This window comes from Arvicola amphibius, chromosome 1 (assembly GCF_903992535.2).
Source record: "Arvicola amphibius chromosome 1, mArvAmp1.2, whole genome shotgun sequence".
In the NCBI taxonomy this organism is placed as follows: domain Eukaryota; kingdom Metazoa; phylum Chordata; class Mammalia; order Rodentia; family Cricetidae; genus Arvicola; species Arvicola amphibius.
In genome coordinates this window covers 68,756,823-68,775,001 of record NC_052047.1, presented here as the reverse complement: position 1 = coordinate 68,775,001, position 18,179 = coordinate 68,756,823, and the positions used below count along the sequence as shown (strand labels likewise).

Genomic DNA, 18,179 nt, shown 5'->3' with positions numbered 1-18,179 from the left:
GATAAAATATAAATACCTGCTATTCCTTAGTTAATTAGGAGATTTGTTTGGTTATTGTGTTGCACAATTCTAGGTCTAGAGACCTGGGACTCACTAAGATCCACCTGCCTCTGTCTCCCAAGTGCTGGGATTAAAGGCGTGTGCCAAACCGCCGGACACATCCTTCTTTTTCTAATAGTTCTTAAATTCCAGGGAGACAGAAAGGCAATGATGTTGAATACAAAGAAACAAATAATTGCAGAGTGCTGAGGAAGAAAAAAAAACAATGTAACAAACACAAGGATGAATTTCATTCACTTGTTTTCTGGAAAAGTCAAGGATTCAACTGAGGGAAAGAGAGAAAGTCTGGTTCTATTAGAACCTAAGGCAGTGGTTCTCAACTCCTAATGCTGTGACCCTTTAATACAGTTTCTCATGTTGTGGTGACCCCAACCATAAAATTATTTTCCTTACTACTTCATAACTGTAATTTTGCTACTGTTTTGAATTGTAATGGGCATACCTAATGTGCAGAGTATATGATATGCGGCCCCTGTGAAAGGGTCGTTGAATCTCTAAGGGGTTACAGCCCAGAGGTTCTGAACTGCTGACCTAAATTATTACAGTGTTGGACTATGGGATTCTTCTGCAGGTTAGTTTGAGCATTTTTTTCTTTTTGCTTTTGTTTGAGCACTGAGATTTTTTTGTTTGAGCTGAGGTTGAGGCAGTTTGAACTTGTATTCTGAGCATAACCTGTAGCATACTATATTTACACGCACCGTATTAAATTAGTTTTATATTGACTATACCTGCTGGGGAAGTAATATAACTACTGTTCTAATAGAGAGTAAGCTAAGGTGCTGTCTTGAGTTACTAAGCTAGCAAAAGAAGCCTCCCGAACATCTTTTTAGCCTTTGATTTTCTTTTTCTTAATTTGTAACGGTTCATCTAGTCAGTTCCCATTTTTCTATTCTTTTTTCTCCGCAGCCACTTTCTGCCAACCTGCAGCCCCGCCCACATTCCGGGGCGTGACCAACTCGCCAGGCTCCGCCCCCGTCCATCCCGTGACAGCCCGCCCACTTCTATCCACCCCCGACGGCCGACAGCGCAGGAGCGTGCGCGCGCGCCCCCGCCAGCAGCTCCGATCGGTCTCGGGCGCGCGCTCTGTGTGGCCGCTGCCGCCATGTTGTTGTGGTTGTGAGAAGGCGGCGGCGGCGGTGGCAGCGAAGTAGCCGGCGGAGACACTCCAGCGGCCCAGGCGCTGCCCCACGCCGGCCCTGGCTGGCAGCCTCGTGGGGTGGCGGAGGAGGCCGTGCGGTGGCGGGCCTCGCCATGTCCTGCTATCTGGTAAGAAGCCCACCACCCCAGCTCCGGTGGCGAGGAGGTGCTGGAGGAGGGGCGGGCCTCGGGCCGGGCGCGGCGGCTGTCACCGGCTGAGGAGGCAGTGGCAGGCTGGGGGCTGGGGTGGCCTCGGCCGCCCGGGGCGAGCTGGCGGAGTGGAGCGCAGAGGCCCGACCGGGCGACGCGGGGGAGGCGGGGTCGCCGAGCTCCGCGGCCATCCTGAACCTGGCGGCCGGTAGCACTCAGAATGTGGGGCGCTACCCCTGGAGCGCCCTGGAAAATGCTTCCGGGCCCCCGGGAGGTAAGTATGTGGTCCGAGGCCCTGGCTGCGCCTGAGGGAGAGGCCGGAGGTCGTGCTGTTGGAACCTTCGGGCAAAGCGGTGCGGGCCTCAGCCTGACTGCAGCAGGGCATCCTCTTGACCTGGTAGTGCTCGAAGGGGAATGAAAGTTCAGGGGTGCATGAAGGAGTTCAGGGAACACTGGTCAAATGGCGCTGCAAAAGATGAGTGTTATTTCTTGGGTTGAAATTGTGCTGGACATATTGCATTTCAGGACCCTACATGATTTTGTTGGTTGGGGTCTGAAAACTTGTTTCAGTTAGGGGGTAGCGCTGGTACTCTGGAGTCTGTCCATCTCACTTGGGAGTTAGATCTTAATGTTCAGTCGTCTTCAGGCTGAAGTTTACATTTTACTTTTCCTACTATCTTGTCACCCACTCGGTTTTTTTTTTTGATGTGTAGCTTTTTGTATTAAAAAGTGCATATGTTCTTGTAGTGGCGGTTCAACTTTGTTTCTCACCATGAGAACAAGTGACCTGTCAGAGGTTATAATTGAGTTATATAGAAGGTGATTATCAAAAAGACCCATGCTCTTGTGCTTTTACTTGGAGGCCAAATGAGTTGGTGGCCCAAGAAAGACTTCTTTTCGGTGGCTTGAGCGAATAGAAGAGTTTGCAGGGTGACACTGTTTTGGGTAAATGTTGTGCAGTATATTATTAGGCTAAGTGTGGAATCTTCTGGAAGGTTGGATTGATTGCCTATGAAGACATCGTTCAGCTCTACCATTTTTACATTTAGGTAACCCTGAACATTGTGAGCCGCATAGTGATTTTGTTCATAAGGCATTAGAACACAGTTTATCAAGTTGGCGCTAACTGAGGGTATGTCCAGAGAGGCACTGGACTGAAGAACCTAGAGGAAAGGAGAGGAAGTGAGGCATGAAGTCGACTTTCTGCCCACAGAGAGGGGTCCTGAAGGCGCTTTCTAACATACCAACATTGTAGTTACTCCTAAACCATCTGACTCAGGTTTCTAGTAAAGTGGAGGCTAGGAGGGTGTGTTACAGTCATTTGAGACCAGGGTTGTGAACCTGGAAGGTGTACAGTGGATTGTGAAAAGTTCTTGAGATTTGCCTCAGGCTGTGAGGTGTGGTAAAGTCAGTTTAAAAACCAGCTTAGAGTCCTGGTTAATACTTTGTGTGGTAAAATGGAATTCTGAGTTGTCAAGGGATGTATTCATACTTCAGAGGGGGTGTGCTGAGGATTGTTGCAGTTTTGGAAGAGGTGAAAGAAGGTGTTGTTACTGTTGCATAGGGTCGCATCCTGTCATATTACAGACAAGTAGTTTTAGAGAGGTACACCTGGTTCAGTAAAGATCAGAAGCCTTTTGTTTCCTGATGTTCCCACTTCTTAGCCCAGTTCTCAGCAGAATTTTCTTTCCAGATTATTTTTTAAGCAAATGAATAGTATTGATATGAGAAAAATTGGTGTTATTAAAAATTATGTGATGTCTTACATTGAAGAGGGAGTTTCAGTCTTTGCAACTTTGACTTTTCCTTAAGAAATTCTGTTTTCTGTAGACTGTGAACTGTTTTTGAGTCTTAATGTATTTAAAATTTTAGGTGTTAGCTGAATGGTGGTGGTAGCTGGACAGTGGTGGCGCACACCTTTAATCCCAGTACTCAGGAGGAGAGACAGGCGGATTTTCTGTGAGCTCGAGATCAGCTTGGTCTACAGAGCATGTTCCAGGACAGGCTTCAAAGCTACAGGACCCTCCTTCCCCCCAAAAAACCCACCAAAAATTTAGGTGCTAACACATTGTATTGAATTTAGAGGTAGTATATATACTGGTGGGAAATTCTGCATTGATCATGGATCGTGATTTCATTGTGTCATTAATTATTGTTGGGATATTACTTCTCTGGATTGAGTTTCCTCATCTAGATAATTTAGAGCTCATATTTAGGCTAATTTTACACATTTTAAATAATTTTTATATATAGGAAAGTGCATCTTTTTTTAAAAAGAAACAACAACTCAGGTGAAAATTGCCAGGAGTTTGAGACCATTGTGGGCCATATAAATAAGTGCCACATTAGCCAGGGCTTAATAGTAAGACCCTGAGAGATGGCTCGCTGGGTAAAGACACCTACTGCCAGGCCTGCCAACCTGAGTTTGATCCCCTGGACCCATGTGGTGGAAGGAAAGAACAACTCCAAGTTGTCTTCTGGCCTCCACATATGCGCAGTGGCTCACATATGACTACACATGCACACACAAAAGTTTAAAAAGTAAACAAAATCCTTGCCCTAAAATCCCAGAAACAATATTCTGTCTTGAGTTTTGCTTTAGCTTGTGGATTTTATACATTTCCTAAAAATGCTCTGGAACTTGAGTGCATGTTGCAAATATGCAGAAACAACATACTTATGCTGTTGTAATACTCTTAATGTTGAAATCAGGTTGGGTTTCACTGAGGGAACTTCGTAATTTGGTATGAAGACACAATACTGAGAATGTTTTGGAGAAGTATGCAATCTGTGTGGCTGGTTGTTTTTTTTTTTCATATTACCTGGTTCTGTAATTTTAAATGGTGAATTCATTTTTAAGTTTTAGAAATTATATTTATTTATTTGTGCATATGAATGTGGGTGCATGCATGCCATGGTGCACATGTGTAGGTCAGAGGACAGCCTGTAGGAGTCGATTCTTTCCATTCATTATGTGGGTTCTGGGGATGGAACTCAGCTTGTCAGATTAGGCTGCAAGTGCCTTTATTTCCCGTGCTTCTATGGTGAATTTCTATGTAATTTCATAATCAGTGAAACATTGATTTAGAATTAAGTTTGAGGTCACTTCCATATTGGATTGAACTAGGTTTCCTAGTAATTCAAGACAACTACTACAATTATTAACATGTCATTGCTATTTTTAATATTAATTTTGTGATTTTGATACTGATGCTTTCATTTTTATTTTTGTACTGTATTTGTACTTCTAAGTTCATAATTGTATTCTATACCACAAATGAAAATTGTTTTATCATGATAATGGATAGAACAGTAAGTTTTGAGTCTACCTAGTGTTACTTATTAACCCCTGCCTCTTTTTTTCTGGGAAGCCATGTAACATTCCCTCATTACTAGAGGAAGAACGGTGTCTACTTATTTCATCTGTTGTGAGGAAGATCAACTGGAATGGTGTATATGAAAAACAACCTAAAAATGTAATGATGTTAGAATCCCATTGCACTAGAATTCTTTTTTTTGTTTGTTTTTTTCGAGACAGGGTTTCCCTGTAGTTTCTAGAGCCTGTCCTGGAACTAGCTCTTGTAGACCAGGCTGGCCTCGAACTCAGAGATCCGCCTGCCTCTGCCTCCCGAGTGCTGGGATTAAAGGCGTGCGCCACCACCGCCCGGCTTAGAATTCTTTTTTTTTTAAATAATTTACTTACTTTTATTTTATGTGCATTAGTATTTTGCCTGATGTATGTCTGTGTAAGGGTATTGTATCCCCTGGAACTGGAATTACACAGCTGTGAGCCACCATGTGGGTGCTGGGAATTGAATCTGGGTCCTGAAAGAACAGCCAGTGCTCTTAACCTTTGAGTCATCTCTCCAGCTCCTAGAATTCTTTTTAAAAAGGTTTTCATGAAAGAGTTGGTTTGTCTAGATGGGTGGTAGTGGTGCACACCTTTAATCCCAGCACTTGGGAGGCAGAGGCAGGCGGATCTCTGTGAGTTACAGGACAGCCAGGGCCATACAGAGAAACCTTGTCTCATTGCCCCCCCCCAATAAACAGAGTTGGCTTGTGAGCGGTGGTAAACCAGATGCATGTTTTTAAACGCAGAATTTCCTAATGCCATTGAAAAGGCAACAGAAGTAGAGAAACCTTGCAATACTTGTATCTGTTAATAGTGGATCTCCTCTTGCAGTATGAGCCTTGGTTGGGCCTTGCTACTGGAACTGGAGTAAAGCCTGTCAATTCAGATGCCCATAAGGATTATGTAGAATAGATGTACTATATTTGATCTTTTTTCTTATTTTGGAGCCTGTGGTGAAAAGTGGATGGAGCAAAGAGTTTAGCATGTTCTGTGTAAAGTTTTAGAACTGTGTTTTTGTTCCTTTTTAAAATTTTTATTTTATTATATGTGTATGTGTGTATACCATGTATGTGCTAGAGCCTGTGGAGGTCAAAGAGAAAACAGATCCCCTGGAGAGTTGAAGATGGTTATGAGCCTTCATGTGGTTTCTGGGACCCAAACCCAAGTTCTCTGCAATTTCTTCAGCCCCAGAACTGTGTTTTCTAAATGTTGAGTGACATATTACAGGTTAATGCAATCAGTGTGGTTATTTTAAAAAGTATTAAAAAGATTAGTACAATGCTAATGGTTAAACTGTTGGTTTGAGGACTATGTTTATTACTGTTATCATCATCATCATCTAAATCTATATTGGGCGTGATGTACACCTTTAATCCCAGCACTCTGGAAGCAAAGGCAGAGGCATGAGGATCTTTGAGTTTGAGGGCAGCCTGATGTACATGTAGAGTTCTAGGCCAGCCAGGGCTGCATAGATATGTGCAGGTATATATGTGTGTGCATGTGCCTTAGAGCAGAGGCTAGACATTAACTTTGGGTATCAGTCTTTGAGAACTGCCCATCTTGTATTTTGAGACCGTCTCTCATTGGGCCCTGGTACTGTGTATTTGAATTTGTCTAAGCTGACTAACTGGCTGACCTTCCAGCTCTAAATATCTGCCTATTCATGCTTCCTCACCAGTGCTAGGATTATAAGCATGGGCCACCAACACACAGAGTTTTAGGGGGTTTCTGGGGATTGAACTTGAGTCCTCATAACAGTGTGGCAAGCACTTTACCTATTGAACTATCTCCCTAGCCTTGTAACTTTCTTTTTAGGTTTAACATTTTTTTTTTACTATATTTTTATTTAGTATGTGCGTATGTGTGTGTTCATGTTCAGGCATATTAAGTGTCAGAGGACAACTTGTGGAAGTCACTTTGCCCTACCTTGTTTGTTTTGTCCCAAGGAGTCAACTAAGGTTGTCACTCTTGGTGACAGCAGGCCTCTTTATCTGCTGAAGTATCTTACTGACCCTAATTTGTTTAAAAATGTCTTGTCTTCTTGGTGTTATAGTTTCATTCATGTATGACATTGTACTTTGCATGTAAATTCATTTACCCTTTGCATTTGCTTCCGCTCTTCTTATGGTGGCCTTCTTGCTCCCACCTTGTCTGATTTCATGTTTTCATGTCATATATATCTCATGTATAAACACTCATATATTGTTAAATTTGGATTTCACATAGGATGGAATACATGTTATTTTCCTTCCTTCTTTTACCTTTTCTTTTCCCCTCCACCCTCCTCTCCTCAGCTTTCTTCTCCTCATAATTTCTTTTAAAATGAAATTACTTTTGATTATGAATTTTATAGTACATGTTCATTGTAAAAAAACATCACAATATGCTGGGTGTGGTGGTGCACATATGTAATCTCAGTGCTTGAGAGAGAGATGGATGCAAGAGGATTGGTTTAAGGCTAACCTTATCCACATAGTGAATTTAAAGCCAGCTTGGGCTACAGGAGATTCTTTCTGAAAAAGTCAACAAACAAAACACACAACCAAACCCAGGCAACCAACCCAATGACAAACCAGGTGAACCATTCCAGGAGAATACATAAAAGTAGAGATGGTCTGTCCGACTTGAATTATAACTCTTTGATTATGCATTATCTATTGGAATACTTACAAGAAAAGCTTTCCATGTGAAATTTATATTTTTATAATGGAGATTTAGTATTCTTTAATCATAGTGTATAGCAATTTTTTGTTAATTTACATTGCCTTAATTTTTTTTTTTTTTTGGTTTTTCGAGACAGGGTTTCTCTGTAGCTTTGGAGCCTGTCCTGGAACTAGTTCTTGTAGACCAGGCTGGTCTCAAACTCACAGAGATCCGCCTGCCTCTGCCTCCCGAGTGCTGGGATTAAAGGTGTGCGCCACCACCGCCCGGCTACATTGTCTTAATTTTTAAAAACAGTTCTGTGATGAACTTGTTTGGACATTTTCTGCATTTATGCTATTTTCTTATTCTTTTAAGTTTGCTTATCAGGTCAAAGGGTGTGTTTCTTGTTCCTCTTTCTTTCCTGGCTGTTGAATAATGAGCCTTGACCAATGCTTAGAACCTCTATCCCTTAAAATGGAGGTTTTTTAAAATTTGGATATAATGAAGGTATCATATTGATAGTATAGATGTCTTAATTTCCATCAACATGTTGGAACCTATTCTCATATATTCAACTAGTAATTTGCCATCTATATTTTATGATTGTGAGATTAAAGAGGATTAGTTTCCCTGTTCTTTTTTCAGCACCAAGACTTAAACCTCTATAGTTTAACTCTGTGGAGGGGTAAACATGAGTTAAATCACAAGCAATACTTGAGACCTTTGGCTTTTTGGTTGCTTGCCCCATCAGTGGAAAATTTGAACATAAATTAATCTTCAATACCTTGATGTTTTTTTGTTTTTGTTTTTTTTTTTTGTTTTTTTTTTTTTTGTTTTTCGAGACAGGGTTTCTCTGCAGCTTTAGAGCCTGTCCTGGAACTAGCTCTTGTAGACCAGGCTGGTCTCGAACTCACAGAGATCCGCCTGCCTCTGCCTCCCGAGTGCTGGGATTAAAGGCGTGCACCACCACTGCCCGGCTAATACCTTGATGTTTAATTCATAAACTATATGTTTGTGTTTTATGAAATGTAGGACACAATATGAAAAAGGATGAGAGTTAGAGATGAAGCTTAAATCCCCTTTTCTTTCACCCAGTGGAGCATCTTTGAGTTCCTCTTGAGGTTTACTGTGGTTTGCTTTGGCTGTCAGTGTTTAAGATTTCTAAGATGGAATATTGTTTTTTCTCTTTCTTTTTTTGAGATCGGGTTTCACCACGTGACTGACTAGACTGGAAGAGCTGTTGTGTAGCCCAGTCTGGGCTCAAACTCACAGAGATTCACCTGCTACTGCCTCTCAGTGAGCACTTCCCAGTTTCACAAATAGTTCTGTTTAGTTGATTTATAAAGTGCCCCATGCAATTGAGAGTCTTGTTTTGTTTTTTTTTTTTCTTTTTTCTTTTCGACACAGGGTTTGTCTGTGTAACAGTCCTGGCTGTCCTGGAACTTGCTTTGTAGACCAGGCTGGCCTTGAACTCACAAAGATCTCCCTGTGTCTGTCTCCTGAGTGACGGGATTAATGCATCTTGAGAGAGAGTCTTATTTGTAATATAATAAGGATAATATACACCTAAATCATAAACTTTATACTTTTTGTGATTGTTGACTAATTGAATTAAAAAAGACAAATCATATGACAGGAACCAGTATAAACAGTCTGCTTCTCTTGGGAGAACTGATCCAGTGTGGAATGGTTTGTGGAAAGTAGTTTTGCTGTAATACATCCTTGTTCTTTTTAGAGTTCAGCTTTTGGAGACTGAGTAAAGCAATATGCTGTTGCCTTCCTTTGCTTGCAAAGTACCACAAGTAACCTGTTGTTTTAACTCTCTGTTTGGAAGGGCCTGGTCTATACCATTTTAAAAAACGCTTTGTTGGATTGTGATGGTGATGACTCCTCCTCCTCTTAGTTTTTGGCCTGGGAATTGAACACAGAGCCTTATTCATCTTGGCAAGCACTCTGCCCCTGAGATGTATCCCCAGCCTGTTTTATGCTTTTTATTTTGAGACTGGATCTCACTCTGCAGCCCAGGCTGGCCTTGTACTTGAGATTCTTCTGCCTATACCCCTTAAGTGTTAGGATTGGAAGCACATGGCTCATGTCAGGTGGTGGTGGCACACGCCTTTAGTCCCAGTTCTCGGGAGGCAGAGGCAGGCGGATACTCTGAGTTGTAGTTCTACTAGTACAAAATAGAAGATAGTGGAAGCAAAGATAAGCTTGCAAAATATATTCCATAAATTGTTAGACTCAAATTATTAAAATGTTGGAAATTTCTTTTACTATCTGCATTGAGTCCTTTTAGGTTTTTGAAATGAAAGGCAACGTCAGGGAAGAGGTGTTGGGTAGTAATGTGCCTGAGTGAGGCTGTGGAGAGATTGGCAGCAGTTATTCTGTACTATAATCAGAAACAGCATCTGAAGTGAGACTGAGGCAAATGGCTGGCCAGTTAGACCCTTATAGGAAGTATACATCTGTTGATTAGTTGAATGTAGGCAAGAGAAATTTGAAGTTGCTATACTTTGGGCCAGCAAGAATAAATAGAAGTGTGCTAATTGGAAAGGGTAGGGAGTTTTGGTAAAGGACTCAACTGAAACCCTTTATATGTTTAACACAGAGGCTAAAATATATCCAAGAAAAAATGGCCTACAGGAGCTTGGTTACAGAGAACTTGAAGTGAGAAGAAAGGTAGACCTAATATGAATAAGAGCTTGAATTTGAAAGAACAGATTTAGTGGACAAGAGAAAATAGAGCTAATACTTAATGTTAGATTAATGATGTATAGTGGAAATCAAAGAGAGGATTTCCAAAAGAGGGAAAATTAAGGAGTTTGAGAAATAACAAGAAAGATGAGGGCAGTGGTGGTGCACGCCTTTAATCTCATCACTTGGGAGGCAGAGACAGGCAGATCTCTGTGAGTTCGAGGTTAGCCTAGTGTACAAGAGCTAGTGCCAGGACAGCCTCCAAAGCTACAGAGAAACCCTGTCTCGAAAAACCGAGGGGAAAAAAAAGAGATGAGAGCCAAAGAAGTATAATCATTGCATTTGTGAACTATAACTAGCCACTGGTTATCATTTTCTTTGATAAATTTTAGCAGAGTAGGCTGAGAGGCTAAGGGTCGAGTAGGTGATGAATATGTAGCACACGTGCTGTTCAGTTGAACTTCCCATGGTGATGGAGATGTTTGATATCTTTGCTGTGTAGTACCCATCAGGCACTTAAAGTTTGACTAGTTCAACCAAAGAACTAGCTTTAATTTTGGTCCTCAGCAAGAGCAATATTGTGCTTTTAACCTCTGAGCCATCTCTCCAGACCAATTTAAATAATTTTAAATAATCATGTAGCTTATGACAGCCTTGTTGGGCAGTGTCGATTATACATTTTTGTTTTGTTTGAGACATGGTCTCGACATAGCCCTGACTGTTCTGGAACTTACTGCGTAGACCAGAGATTCACCTGCTCTTTGCCTTCCCAGTGCTGGGATTACAGGTGTGTGTCACCTCGCTGGGCTAATGATTATAGACTTTTAATGTGAAGCCGTTATATAGATGAGCAGTAGGAACTTATTATAGTATAAAGTAGAACCATTTGGTTATTTATAGATTTTTGTTGTAGAGCAGTGATTCTCAACCTTCTAATGCTGTGACTCCTTAATACACAGTTCCTCATATTGTGGTGATCTTAACCATAAAATAATATATTTCATTGCTACTCCGTAACTGTAATTTTGCTACTGTTATAATGTAATGTAAATATCTGATCTGCAGGATATCTGCTACATGACCTGTGAGGGTCTCAACCATAAATTGAGAACCACTGTTGGAGATGGTGCAGCAGAGAAAGCTATGCAAGTCTGAAGATCCGAGTTTGATACATGGAACCCAGGGTAGAAAGAGAACTGACTCCTAAAAATTATCCTCTGACCTCCATATGTACACTGTGGCATGCATGACACACATCATATACACACAATATTAAGTAAAGTAAAATAAATGCGGGTCTGGTAATATGACTCAGTGGGTGAGGATGTTTACCACCAAGTCTGACAACCAGAGTGCAGTCTCTCTAGCATATGTGTGCATCAAAGATCGATCGCTCCACATATCTATCAATCTACCTACCTATCTATATCTATGCATTCATTCCTTTATTCATTAATTTATTTTTAATGTGTGAGTGTTTTCTGTATGTACATATGCACCACATTATGTACCTTATTTCTTGAGCGGTCAGGAGAAAGTGTTAGATTTCCAACACCCCGAGTTACAGACTCTTGTGAACTGCCATGTGAGTGCTGGGAACTGAACCACTGATTTCTCTGAAGAGCAGCAAGGGCTCTTAACCATTGGACTGTCTAGCCCTGAATGTCATTATTTTCTCCTACTAAGAGTTAAAAAAAGATATCAGAAATCTGAGTGGAGAGGAGGAGCAAATTGTCTCCTATGGTGTATGTATTTATTTATTGAACTGACTTTAAATACTTATCAGGGTGCCACAAGAAGGGTCTGGGGTGAACTTGTTACATGTGTGAAGCTGGGTACCCTGAGAGACAAAAAAGGTGACCCATATGACAAGGTCACTGGTGTGCCCCATCCCAGTGGAGTGGAGTCTGAGAGGCCCTCCCTGGATTGTCAAAGGGCTATGTGGGAGCCAGTCCTCCTTTGGAGTTAGATCATCTGGGAACGAACTGTGGAGTAGCTCCCATGGTGGTGGGGCAGGCACTGGCTTCCTCAGAGGTATTGCTGGTAGTTGGGATAACCTGAGACTGGTGCTCCTTCTTTAGGGGTTAGTTGGCTGGGGTCTTTCAGGAATAGGGGTGCATTGTGGAACTGCCAAGTAATATTGTGACAAGTAATATTGTGGCCAACAGAATGTTCCCCATTATTGTGGAGCCCACCATGGTCAGTAGTCCACTTAGTGCAGCCAGCATACCACTGGTGGTGGAGTTCCAGGGGTCTTCTTTGCCCTGAAGCTGCATCAGGTAGCAGTTGATGGTGGAAGACAGTCCCCTATACTCTGCAAAGCTTACCTTCAATCAGAGGTACTTGGATCCTCCCAGAATTGATATTACCTCTGAACTGGTGTTGATTTTCATCAGAGGCATTTTGAAAGCCTTTAATAGCTGGAAGGTTACACCACCAACGAAACCCATAGTGAAGGGTCTATTGATATCATCAAGCAGGGTCATTTAGTCACACTGTCCAGTATTTACCTTTAAATACACTGATACTTCAAATTTTATGTTTGAGGATGATTTATAGTTTAAGTTTGTGTTGTGTTCTCTCTCTTTCCCTCCCCCAAATCACTGGCCTTGAACTCAGAGATCTGCTTGCCTCCTGGGGTGATTTGATGAATGTGATTTTTGATAGTTTTGATAGGACTTTTTTATTACATCTGACTTGAATATATTTTCATTGCAAGAAAAATAATTAAAGCATATATGAAAGAGCATACTTGTGTGACTACATTGCTATAACGTTTAAAAATTAGAGGGCTGGAGCACTGGCTCAGTGTAGTGAGATGGCGAGCAGGCCTGCTTTTCGTCCCGCCCGCCTCCCAGCTGCCTGGCTAGCTTATGCCCCGAAATAACAACACACAAACTGTATTCATTTAAACACTGCCTGGCCCATTAGTTTCAGCCTCTTACCCACATCTTGACTAACCCATATCTAATGATTTGTGTAACACCACAAGTGGTGTCTTACCAGGAAAGATTCAGCATGTCTGACCTGGTGGCTGGATTCATGGCTACTGTCCCACTGAGGAGAGGCATGGTGATTGCTCAAGGCATCTACCTCACTTCCTTCTTCCTGTTCTGTCTACTCCACCCACCTAAGGGCTGGCCTATTAAATGGGCCAAGGCAGTTTCTTTATTAACGAATGAAATCAACACAAACAGAAGACTCTCCCACATCAGCTCAGCATTTTAGAGCACTTGTTGCTTTTGTTGACGACCCTGATTCAGTTCCCAGCACCCATGTGGTTTTTCCTAACCATCCATAAAACTTGAGTTCCAGGTGATCTGATGCTGTCTTCTGCCCTCTATGGACACTAGGCATGCATGTGTACATATATACACAGGTAAAACACTTAACACATACATAAAGTAAATTAATTAAAAACAAAAAGCAAACAATAATAACAAGCAAACAAACAAACAAACAAACAAAAAATCAGTCAGAATTGAAAGATGGACCAGAAGTCAGAACAATCATCTTTGGCTTTGAGGACAAAAGAGAGGTGTGCTGGAAATATTCTGAGTTATGATCTGAGTTGTTGATGTTATGGCTTTGTTGAGTTTTTAAGAATCATTGAGTGATACTTGTGTGTCAGTTTTTGTTTTTTTGAGACAAGTTTTCTCTGTGTAGCCCTGGCTATCCTGACACTCAGACCAGGCTGACCTTGAACTCACGGATCTACCTGTCTCTGCCTCTCAAGTGCTGGGATTCAAGTCATGTGACACCACACTGGGCTTTGGCTATGTGCACTTTTGTGTGAGCTGCTACACTTCAATTAAAAGCTTTGCTCTCCTTTAAATGTAGTATGTGCTTAAAGCCATCTCTACATCCCATCCATTCCATTCTATTTATCCATCCATTCATCTTTGAGATAAAGAGTCTCATGTAGCTCAGGCTTGGCCTAGAGCTCTCTCCATGTGGCAGAGAATGATCTTGAATTTCTAATCTTCTTGCCTCCACCTCTCTGGGATTAGAGGCATGTTCTAGGCTGGTCTTTGAATTCGTTGGCTCAAGCAATTTTGCTTCATCCTCGTGAGTAGCTTGGATTACAGGGCCTTACTCATGGCCTTATTCATGCTATGCATGCTTGCTATTTCGGGGTTACAGTACTACTACTACTAGGCTGCCTTCACATTACTGTTTATTTGGGCAAACCATATACTTTATTTGGATTAGGATTCTCATAGTATTTCTAGATAGGTTTTTATTTGGGCCATTGACTATACTTAACAAATCAGGATTGTAGTTTACAGTGAAATGATTGTTCAAGGCCACACAACTAATAATTATTATCATTCATTTATTTTAGTGTAATACCTAGTGAGGTTTACTTAAGCATACCAAGCACTGATGTGATTAACATTTATTTATTATTTTGATTGTCTAGGACTGAACTAGGCTTGCTTCTTTCTCATGAATATCTGGGATTTCAGGATGGATGTGTGCTTGTGTTTCAGCATGTGAGTATGAACATATGTGTGTATGTAGAGGGAGTTACAATTATTCTAATTTTACCGTGGGATAATTGGCTTAGTTAGGTTGCGTTGCTTTTGAGCCCTGTGCCTGGTGAAGTGCAGTGGCCTGGACGGTGAGCATCATCTCCATTTTCCACATCTGGAGACAGAGCAATGCTGACTTTGAATCCTGGTTGGTCTCAGCTGTCTACTCCTGAATTGCTCTGTTCCCTGTTCTTCAGGACCCACACAGTCACTGTAGGAGCACCCTGGACTTAGTGGGGGCTCAGGCTTCAAGCTCAGGCTTGTTTCTCAAAGGCACCATTCTCCAAGGCTGAAACCCATCCTCCTAATACACACCCTAAACTAAGGCTTCGTTCCCTTTCAGCAGAGATCAGGGAAGGATTAGATTGGTGACTCCAGGTGTCACAATGAAGAACACAGACTTGAGTCTGGGCTCTTAGCCATTTTGCTTTACCATCAAATTGAATGAAAGTGCTTGAGGATTTTTAGGCAAATCTAAGGTTCTAAAATAACTTTTTAAGTGTTTTTTGTTTGTTTTAGGTTCATTTTATGTATACCAGTGTTTTGCCTGAATGTATGTGTGTGCACCATGTGCCTGTTTGGTGCCCATGGAGGCCAGGAGAAGGCATTGAATCTCCTAGAATTAGAGTTATAGGTGGTTGTGAACCACCCTGTGGATGCTGAGAACTGAATTTAGGTCCTTTGCAAGAGCAGGCAGTTTGGCAGTAACCACTGAGCCATCTCTCCGGCCTCTTGAAGGTTTTTTTTTTTTTGAAACAGTTTCTCTGTATAGTACTGGCTGTTCTGGAACTCGCTCTGTAGACCAGACTGGCCTTGAACTCACAGAGATCCACCTGCCTCTGCCTTTTGAGTGCTGGGATCCTCCACCCTGGCTTTGAATGCTTTTTAATGAAAAAAAAAGTTTTAATTATTTGAGTGAGAATTGGGAGAGGAGCCTCATGATTTGGCCATCAGGACTCTGGGAAAATCATATTAATATTTTACTTATTTTTTATTTAATTTTTGGTTTTTTGAGACAGAGTTTCTCTGTCGCTTTGGAGGCTGTCCTGGAACTAGCTCTTGTAGACCAGGCTGGCCTCAAACTCACAGAGATCCGCCTGCCTCTGCCTCCCGAGTGCTGAGATTAAAGGCGTGCACCACCACTGCCCAGCTTTTTTTTTTGTTGTTTGTTTGTTTTTTTGAGACAGGGTTTCTCTGTAGCTTTGGAGCCTGTCCTGGAACTCACTCTGTAGACCACACTAGACTCGAACTCACAGAGATCCACCTGCCTTTGCCTCCCTAGTGCTGGGATTAAAGGTGTGCGACACCACTGCCCGGCTCCTTTTTAGTTTTTAAAGATAGGGTCTCACTAATATCCCTGGCTGGTCTGGAATTTGTGTAGACCAGGCTGGCCTCAAACTCAGAGATCTGCCTGTCTGTCTCCTGAATTCTGTGGATTAAAACTTTCTAGTTCTTATTCCATTCTTGATTAAGCTGGTTTTCCTCTAAAATTACTAAGACTTGGATGTCCATGTAGTTTTCTTTTAATAATGTATTGATTTATATTTAATCATAAGGGAATTTGTGACTGATTTACAAACATTTGCTAGTTTTTTTTTTTTTTTTTTTTTTTGGCAAAGTTTGGCATTCTTGTTCCCCCTTCCTGCAACATCTAGTTCTGGTATCAGAAATAATTAAGATTAGCCGGGCGGTGGTGGCGCACGCCTTTAATCCCAGCACTCAGGAGGCAGAGGCAGGCGGATCTCTGTGAGTTTGAGACCAGCCTGGTCTACAAGAGCTAGCTCCAGGACAGGCTCTAAAGCTGCAGAGAAACCCTGTCTTGAAAAACCAAAAAAAAAAAAAAAAAAAAAAAGAAATAATTAAGATTCTATCACATCTATGGTTTAGAAAATTGTTTACTAGAGCTGGAGATATGGCTCACAGGTTAGTTTAGAACACTGACTGCTCTTCCAGAGGTTCTGAGTTCAATTCCCAGCAACCACATGGTGGCTCACAACTATCTGTAATGAGACCTGGTACCCTCTTCTTGCTTGCAGGCAGAGTATAGGCAGAACACTGCATACATAATAAGTAATAAACCTTAAAAAAAGTTAAAGGCCAGCCTGGTCTACAAGAGCTAGCTAGTTCCAGGACAGGCTCCAAAAGCTACAGAGAAACCCTGTCTTGAAAAACAAAACAAAATTTTTTTTTTTTTTTTAAAAAAAGAAAACTGTTTACTAAGCCAGGCAGTGGTGGTGCACGTTTTTAATCCCAGCACTTGGGAGGTAGAGGCAGGTGGATCTTTGTGAGTTTGCGTTCAGCTTGGTCTACAAGAGCTAGTTCCAGGACAGACTCCAAAGCCAAAAAATCAGAAACAGCAACAACAAAAAAAGTTTACTAAGATATACTTTATATACAGCAGTGTTGAGTTTTAGACACATAATTGTGTAAAAACCATTATGATCAAGAAAGAATAGTTTGTTTCATTATCTTAAACAATTTTTTTATGTTCCTTTGTGTACAAGTCTGGCTACTTGTTTTGTTTGTATGGCTTGACTATTTTAGAATTCTATATAAATGAAACCTTGTGGCATGTAACTTTTTTTATTTTTTGAGATGATGTCTCACTATATGTAGTCCTGACTGTCATGAAACTTGCTCTATGTACTAGGCTGGTCTTGAACTTGTAGATTCTGCCTCTGAAGGGCAGAGGTTATAGGCGTATTATACTTAATATAGTGTAATTTGATAGTCATTTATGTTCTGGTTATCAGTAATCAGTTTTTATTGTATAATAGTATTTTATTGTATGAATATGCCATAGTTTATTTATCCTTTAGCCTATTGGTGTTATTTTCAGGTTTTGTTAATTACAGACAAAGGTGCCAGAAAACTCCTTACATGTACTCTTGTATGTATGCCCACATATGTATTGTTTCATGGTTAAAAAAGTAAAGTGCCTGACACTGAGGAGATGGGCCAGTTGGAAGAGTGCACGATAGAACTTATACAAGGCTGACTTTTGGGTCCCTATCACTCAAATAAAATCTAGGTGTGGTATGTGTCTGTAATCCCAGTGCTGAGCAAGGCAAGGGACCTTACTGGCCAGCAAATCTAGTGTAATCATTGGGTTCTGGGGTCAGTGAGAGGGTCAGTCTCAGGAGATAACACGGAGAGTAATTGAAGAAGACACCTGATGCTGACCTCTGGCCTCCACATATGTGAACACAATACCAAACCATTCCAACTTTTTGATGTTGTGACATGGCATGACATCTATAAATGTTTTGGAATACTTGAAACTGTCTGGGACACGTGTGAGCCTCAGGATGAACATATCTGGATTCTAGACCTTTTGTAGCTTTAATACAGAATCTGAAAAGGCTAGTAATTTCATAGACTATTGTCATTTGTTTAGCAAATTTCATTTCTAGAAAAATTCAGTTAGAAGGGGAGGAAGGGAGGAGAAAGGAGAAAAATATATATAGCTCAATAAAAAAAAACAAAAAGAAAAAAAGAAAAGGAAGGGCATTCTGGAACCTGCTGTAATTGGAGGAACCTTGAAGACAGTTTGTGCCACCACGTATAGGTGTTGCCATTGGGAAAGCTGGGGAAAAGGTACAAGGGAC

General features: G+C 41.3%; 1 protein-coding gene and 1 pseudogene across 4 annotated transcripts in view; one reads left to right on the top strand and one right to left on the bottom strand.

Annotated features, from left to right (window-relative positions):
* The first annotated feature begins 1,119 nt into the window (after positions 1–1,119).
* Positions 1,120–18,179, top strand: part of Mtmr3 (myotubularin related protein 3) — a 140,814-nt gene continuing 123,754 nt past the window's right edge. For all 4 annotated transcript variants that reach the window (XM_038335623.1, XM_038335622.1, XM_038335621.1 and 1 more), the window contains exon 1: positions 1,120–1,326. The gene's annotated coding sequence lies outside the window, so the exon portion shown is untranslated. The remainder of the gene's footprint in view (positions 1,327–18,179) is intronic.
* Positions 12,065–12,486, bottom strand: LOC119810289 (annotated as a pseudogene).